Source organism: Carlito syrichta, unplaced genomic scaffold (genome assembly GCF_000164805.1).
Source record: "Carlito syrichta isolate Samal-C Ts95f unplaced genomic scaffold, Tarsius_syrichta-2.0.1 Scaffold14647, whole genome shotgun sequence".
Classification (NCBI taxonomy): Eukaryota; Metazoa; Chordata; class Mammalia; order Primates; family Tarsiidae; genus Carlito; species Carlito syrichta.
Genome location: NW_006958743.1, coordinates 1 through 7,785, shown reverse-complemented (window position 1 = coordinate 7,785; position 7,785 = coordinate 1). Strand labels below are relative to the sequence as shown.

Here is a 7,785-nt window from a genome sequence, read left to right as displayed (position 1 = left end):
TAGCAATGCAAGGAGCTTAGAGAACATCTAGAATGCAAACGTGTAATGTACACAGAGTTAGAAGGTAGCTATGACTCTTTGGATATGGAGGAAGAAAATGCTGATGTTGGCTGGCCTAGATGAAAGCAGTGGGAGATAGCATTTAGAAATGGAGAATGACTAGAAAAGTAGCCAGATTGGCATAAACATATTTTGTGTAAGTTCCACTCTTCTCGTAGAGCACAAATCTTAATGTCACTATTTTCACCATTTAAAAATAATGTGTGATAAATATATTTGGATGTACTCTTTAATTTTTTCCTCCGAGGGGTGTTGAGAAGCCGCTGCTGCTCGTCCGGGTGACAGTAGCAGAGGGCCCCGCTGCTCCGCTTGCGCTTGCGGCTGCCTGGGCAGTAACGCGGCCCGTCGCGTCGCCTCCGGCCTGCGGCCTTGGTGCTGCGCCCCCCGCCCCGGGCCCCGGCTGCGGCGGGGCGAGGGCTGGCCCTGGCAGGCTCAGCACGCGGCTGCTGGGCAAGCCCATGGACCACGGCTCCCCTGGACCGCAGTATGTTTAGTGGTTCTTGGAAAGAATCCACCATGAATAAATTATTGAACTGGAGATTCCTGACCAGAATATTGATATAGAAGCACTGCAGGTTGCATTTGGTTCACTGTGTCGAGATGATGTCTTAATAAAAAGCCCAGGCGAGTTATTGCCATTTTGGCAGCAGCAAGTATGCCGCAGTTGGATGGTTTAATACAGCAGTGTGGTGAGACAATGAAGGAAACAGTTAATGTGAAAACTGTATGTGGCTATTACACATCAGCAGGGAACTATGGATTAGATTCTGTAAAGAAAAAGTGCCTTGAATGGTTTCTGAACAATTTGATGACTCACCAGGATGTTGAACTTTTAAAAGAACTCAGTATAAACGTCATGAAACAGCTCATTGGTTCATCTAACTTATTTGTTATGCAAGTAGAAATGGATGTATACACAGCACTAAAACAGTGGATGTTCCTTCAACTTGTGCCTTCTTGGAATGGGTCTTTAAAACAGCTTTTGACGGAAACAGATGTCTGGTTTTCTAAGCGGAAAAGAGATTTTGAAGGTATGCCCTTTCTTGAAACTGAACAAGGAAAACCATTTGTGTCAGTATTCAGACATTTAAGGTTGCAGTATATTATTAGTGATCTGGCTTCTGCAAGAATTATTGAACAAGATTCTCTAGTACCTTCAGAATGGCTCTTCTCTGTATATAAACAGCAGTGGCTTGCTATGCTGCGGGCAGAACAAGACAGTGAGGTGGGGCCTCAAGAAATCAATAAAGAAGAACTAGAAGGAAATAGCATGAGGTGTGGTAGAAAGCTTGCCAAAGATGGTGAATACTGCTGGCAGTGGACGGGTTTTAACTTCGGCTTTGATTTACATCATTTCCAAGCGCAATACACTGAATCAACCATGTGGCGGATCTGTCAGTTTACAGCCGTGAAGGAGCATAGCCTTTAGGTTATGTTTGGCTTCTTTTGATAGTAGTGAAAAACTAATATGTAGTAGAACAACTGGCTATCAAATACTTGCACTTTAAAAGGATCAGGAACAAGTGGTAATGAACTTGGACAGCAGGCTTCTGATCTTCCCTTTATATATCTGCTGTAACTTCTTGTATATATCACCAGAAAAAAAGAACTGAAAATAATTGTCGCCCAGAAAATCCAGAAAACTGAGGATCTCATCAGTCAGAAACAGTAGCACTTTGAAAACTTTTTAGGCCAGCTTTAGTGTAATGGTCCTACTGATATTCACATCTAATGTGACTAACAATGACAAAGGCCTTATGAACTATGTAGACAATACAGAAGATTATTCTTATCCTCATTACATTTATATGCATATATGAAGAAAACATTTTAAAGCCAAGAAAACATCTGTCAAACCATTTGTTATAAAGATGTTAACCCATGCTTTTAATTTAGCATCAATAGAAAATTGCTGTAGGTAAATCTCTCATTTCTTTGCAGTAAAATACAGATTTAATTTTTAGCTTAAACTTTTTCCCTACCTTATGTTAGTGAACCTCAGTTATCCATCTATAAATTTATTTTTATTTGGCTAAAGGAATAATTTGAATGACCAAATTATAAATTATAAATTTTATTTCCTCTTAATTTTTTGCCTGCTCATTATGATTTCTCCTATAATCCCTTTTCAATTTATATTTGTTTTTAATTATTAAATACTTTTTCCATATTTTTGGAGACTAAGCTAAGGAAATTTTTTTTAACTTAAATGTTTTCATGCTATTTTATTTAAATTTAGTTTTCCTCAGATTTTGACAATAAAACCAGCTTCAGACCTGCAAATGAACTTGAATGAGGGAAAATCAGTTTTGAATCTGAGGATATTTCTTGCCTTATGCGGTCTTTTCTTTGACATTCTGTACACCTTTGTTAGGTTATGAACTATTTATGTACTAGGTATTGTAATTTTCTTTCTTTTTTTTTTTTTGAGTTGGAGTCTCACTCTGTCGCCCAGACTGGAGTGCAGTGGCCGCTCCCGGCCACCGCAGCCTCGACCTGCTGGGTTCCGGCGGTCCTTCCGCTTCAGCCTTCCAAGTAGCCGGAACTACAGGTGCACGCTACTACGCCCGGCTAATTTTTTGATTTTATTGTAGAGATGAGGCCTCGCCTGCCCAGGCGGGTCTCGAACCCGCGGGCTCAGGCAATCCACTCACCTCAGCCTCCCAAAGGTACGGGATTACAGGCTGAGCCACTGAGCCCGGCTGTAATTTTCATAATCTCTGATCTTTGGAACTGTTTATGTTCTAATTTTAGTTGGAAATCCTGTTTCCTAGTTAAGTTCAGGGCTTTACAACCTTTAAATTGAGTACCTTTGAGTAATACATGCTAATAGAAATTTCATAGTAAATGTAAATAAGGTCAGAGGATCTGTATGGAAATTGATAATAAAGCATTAATGTAAAAATGGAACTTATTTTTGTCAAAAATGAGATGTACACTTGCCATGATTTATATATGTGGTTTTCTTGTGTTTATTGCTGTTTTGAAAATAGCCATGTTTGTTTTCTTTCCAGTCAGAGTAAATACTTCTATGGTTAATGTATATTTTTTAGTATATATATATATATATATATATATATTTTTTTTTTTTTGAGTTGGAGTCTTACTCTGTTGCTCAGACTGGAGTGCAGTGGCTGCTTCCGGCCACCGCAGCCTTGCCTGCTGGGCTCCGGCGATCCTTCTGCCTCAGTCTTCCAAGTAGCTGGAACTACAGGCGCGTGCTACCACGCCCAGCTAATTTTTTGATTTATTGTAGAGATGAAGTCTCGCCAAGTTGCCCAGGCAGGTCACGAATAGTATGTTTTTTTTAAGTGGGAATAATGTCTATGTATCAGTACAAATAAATGCCCATTTGGAAAAAAACAAAAGAAATGGAGGATGACACTCACATGTCTGGAGGTAACAGGTTGGCCATGCCATACATCCAGTGACCGGACACATTCTTGCAAAGCAGGACACTATTTTCACATATTATAAATTTATATTTCTTTTTGCTTCTTAATTGAAAATATCTATCATCTATTCTATCTATCTACCTACCTAATTATATGTCTCTCTATCTATCATACTATCTACCTATATATCATCATCGTCATATCTATCTACATACCCAACTAAATACCTATCATGCTTATACCTCAATGCATCTCTAGTTATTAGTGCTGATGATTTACAACAGCAAGGACTCCAGAGTATCAGACCTAAAAGGAAGTTTCTCAGGTCTCAGTAATATCCACTGGTACAAAATGCAAGAAACTTCTAAAATTTCCTGCAGTTTCTGATATATGTTTCCCTGAGAAGCCTGGCCTTAGATGGAAAGCTAGAAAGAAAGTAAGTCATGAACAATGAGCTGAGCAAAACCACACTCTACTAACAGGACAGTAGACTGTGCCCTGTGGCCCAGTGAGAAACTGGATCACCACAGGCAAATATATGCTGCCCTGATGAATATTAGAACACCTGAGTTACACTGGGCCAGTGCAGTGTTATTTAGATAAGTGATCCTAGCAGCTGGGGAGATTTGCATATTTCACAGAGCATAACCCACTGCCCTGAAGACTTACTAATAGACTGGTCACACCCTGTTCAGGAGTCAGTCCCAGTCAGGACTCAGCATGGACATGAGGGTCACGCTCTCAGCTTCTTAGTCTCCTACTGCTCTGCCTCTCAAATAAGGAGGAAGAACACTAGGAGTGGACTCAGCCAGTGAGGACAGTACTGCCTGGTCTTTCAGGGAAATCCTTTTATAGCGTGATTGTGTGAATTTGTGTGTGTGTGTGTGTTTCCAATCTCAGGATCCAGATGTAACATCCAAATGACCCAGTCTCCATCCTCCCTGTGTGCATCTCTAGGAGACAGAGTCACCATCATTTGCTGACCAAGTCAGGGCATTCACAATGATCCATACAGGTATCAGCAGAAACCAGGAAAAGTGTCTGAGAACCTGATTTATTATGCATCCAGTCTGCACACTGGTGTCCCATCAAGGTTCAGTGGCAATGAATCTGGGACAGATTTCACTCTCAACACTAGAAGCCTACAGTCTGAAGACATGACAGATTATTATTGTCAATAGGGTTACGATTACACTCCCACAGTGTTACAAACCATCACATAAACCACACAGAAAATCACATGTGTGATGTTGGACAGCCCCAGATGCTCTTCTTGGTGCCTCCGTCTATTGAGAGCATTTCTTAGTTGCAGCCATACTCTGAAGGTCATGGGGAGACATTGGTAGAGGGGGCCAGGGAGGCTCCTCTCCACCTTGTCTCCTTACTCTACCTCAGTCCAGCAGTGTAGCCATGGCACCATCACTTCTGGTTTAATAATAGGTAGAGATCACTACACCTGAGGAGTCTGGGTTATAGCATAGTTGGTTCTTACAGCAAAGGAGAAGCTACTTAGGTTCTTCAAGGAGAAATTATTCTAATATAGGGAGTCAGTGTTTAAACAAAAACCTTTAAAAGGTCAGAAGATAGAATTGTTAAGAAATCAGAGAGGAAAAGTATTCTCAGGAATGTGCTTAAAGGAGTGATGGTGATAATGGTGAGTTCACAACAGACATCCCAGAATGTTCACTAATTTCCCAGGTCTCATAATTATTCTACTGAGAGGATGACCCCAGAACATACTTGAATGTACTTATAAGTGTCATCAGCAAGTTGGGACCATTGGAAAAAAACTTCAAGTCACAGTCAACAGAAAAATGATAAATTTTATTTTAATTCATTACATAAAATATATAAGTATAATCTAAAAATAAAAATTGTTTTTGGACAAAAATAAAAATTAAAAAACAACTAAAACAACTAAATGTGGATGTAGCACTATTTTTCTTTCAACTCATAATTTGTCCAGAGTTCAACATCATCACTGGCATCACTGTGAGCATGTCACAAATGCAGAATTGCAGAATCACCTACATTTTTGTAACTAAACAGTTGATACAGATGAGACTTAAAAGCCTCATTTCAGGACACGTCAGATGAAGTTTTTGAGGTCACCTAAGAAAATTTTTATTTAAAGTCACATGTTTTAAAAATATACCCATATTTACTTCCTACTCAATAAAACATTAAATTTGAACTTTTTTTCAAGATTGTAAAGAATGAAAAATGTTATCATTTGCTAATAGCATAATCACATATGCCTGTGTATCTTGGTTTGGGGATTTTATTCAGTTAGTCTTGTATCATGCCATAAAAATGTTGTATCCTGTAAAGTCACTGCCCTTCATCCTTAGTACTAGTTCCAACAAAACCATAGATTTGAGGTAAACTCAGTGCCCTGAAGTAGAACCACCCAGCTGAGCCTTGCCTGGATCAGATAGATAATTAGCATGAAAATACATAAAGTTGAAAATTCATAATTAGTGTTAAAAGTCACTGAGTTTTGGGTATTTGGTTACCAATCATTACTTTGTAAGTGCTTACAAATACAATATTTTCACATCTATCAAAATTGATAATTGTATTTTATAAAAATTTGTGTCCTTAGTGTGAATATTTAGTAACCCATATACTAAGAAGAAATCAAAATTGAGTAATATTTGAGTAAAAGTGACATTTACATCATTTATGAAAATGTGATATATGTTTATAATATACCTATAGGTGCATATATATGATATATGTTGGTGGCACATACTTATATTTGCATGTATTCATGTATATGTAAGCTTACAATTCCAGGTTAATCCAGGTATTATCTTCCATTTCTGAATCATTTCTGAATTTGGAGACACAATTTTGCTTTGATACTTGTCAAAGACTTATACTGGACAGATGTCACATCACTCTCAGGTCAATTATGTCCTGAAGGAATGGAAATCACAATAGAGGGTAAAATTCAGGTGTTAAATAGCATGATCAATTTGTGAGGAATGATTGGCAAGTCAATGACAATGGGTGCTGATTTCGAAGCTTATCAGACCTTAGAAAAACACAGTTGAAAAATTGGAGGCAAAATTCTTTAGGAAAAGCTCTGACTGAAACTTTCAAAATGGGCCAAGTTTGAGAACAATAGTTTTCCAAGTTAACAGCCTTCTGAATGCCATTACTAGGCAGGGACCGCTCAATAATCAAGATGATCCAACACATGAATTTCAGTCAGTCACCTTTCTGGGCTTTCTCAGTAAGGTCCATATATGGACCTAACCAAGGCTCACATAGCTCCTGGCACACTAGAGTTTCCAACCCAGCAGAGCTTGCCCCAGCAGGGGAACAGTGGGAATAGAGATCATGCCAATGGTTCAGATATGTATAAAGGATGGTCTTTGCAGCCTTGAGAAATGAGGGCAGCAACCTGAGTCTGAGGGAGGTTTTCACTCCTTCTAGCCTAGAACCCCCAGCCTGCATGATGACTGTCCTAGCACATGTCCCAAGAAGAACAATGGCCATGTGTTAGAGCTTGACCTTGCAACCACCAAGTCTCAGCCAGATTTTCCCTTCCCAGGAGTGTTCCTCATTCTGTGCCAAGTCAGAACATGTGTTCACATACAAATTTGGCAAATATGGCAGAAGGACCAAAAACAGGTGAGTGTCAACTCAACCACAAAGGTTTTTTATGTTGTGGAAGTTTGGCTCAACTAGTTCTCATTATTTCCACTGCTTTCTGATGTCATTAGTAAATCATTTTCATGTTTTATTTGTATAGTCTTTTTCCTACCTTTTGCAGTGGTTGTATTGACGTTTCCATTACTACACCATTGCCCCTGGGAATAAAAATTTCTTTCATTATTAAACTTAAATATTATTTCATAAATGACTATTTTGGAACTATATTGTCATGAAATGTTTTAAAATGATACTTGAATGCATTATTTTCATAAAACATGTAAATGCTTAAAAAGGAATCTAATTCCTACATTCTAATAGTAATGGTATAGAAAATCTATGCTTTGCATAGATTCAAATGTTTCAAACACTCAAAATAAATGCATTGCACAAACTAAAAATATTGCTCTAAGGATATTTCTGAAAAAATTATGCATAACAGCTATGTGCCATGGCATAGTATGATCAAAATAAAATATTTGAATCCACATAAACAATTTCTAATTTTCTTTAAGATAATAAATTATATGAGATCTTTTTTACTTCAAGAAAATGGATTCCATAACAAGTATAATTTATTTATTTATTTGTTTGTTTGTTTATGTGAGAAAGCAGGATTTATTGAGAGGACAGAAAATCTCCCAGAGTGGGAGGGGACCCAAGGGGG

General features: G+C 38.2%; 1 pseudogene; it reads left to right on the top strand.

The window, feature by feature from the left end:
* The first annotated feature begins 546 nt into the window (after positions 1 to 546).
* LOC103260390 lies at positions 547 to 1,707 on the top strand (annotated as a pseudogene).
* The last annotated feature ends 6,078 nt before the right edge of the window (positions 1,708 to 7,785 follow it).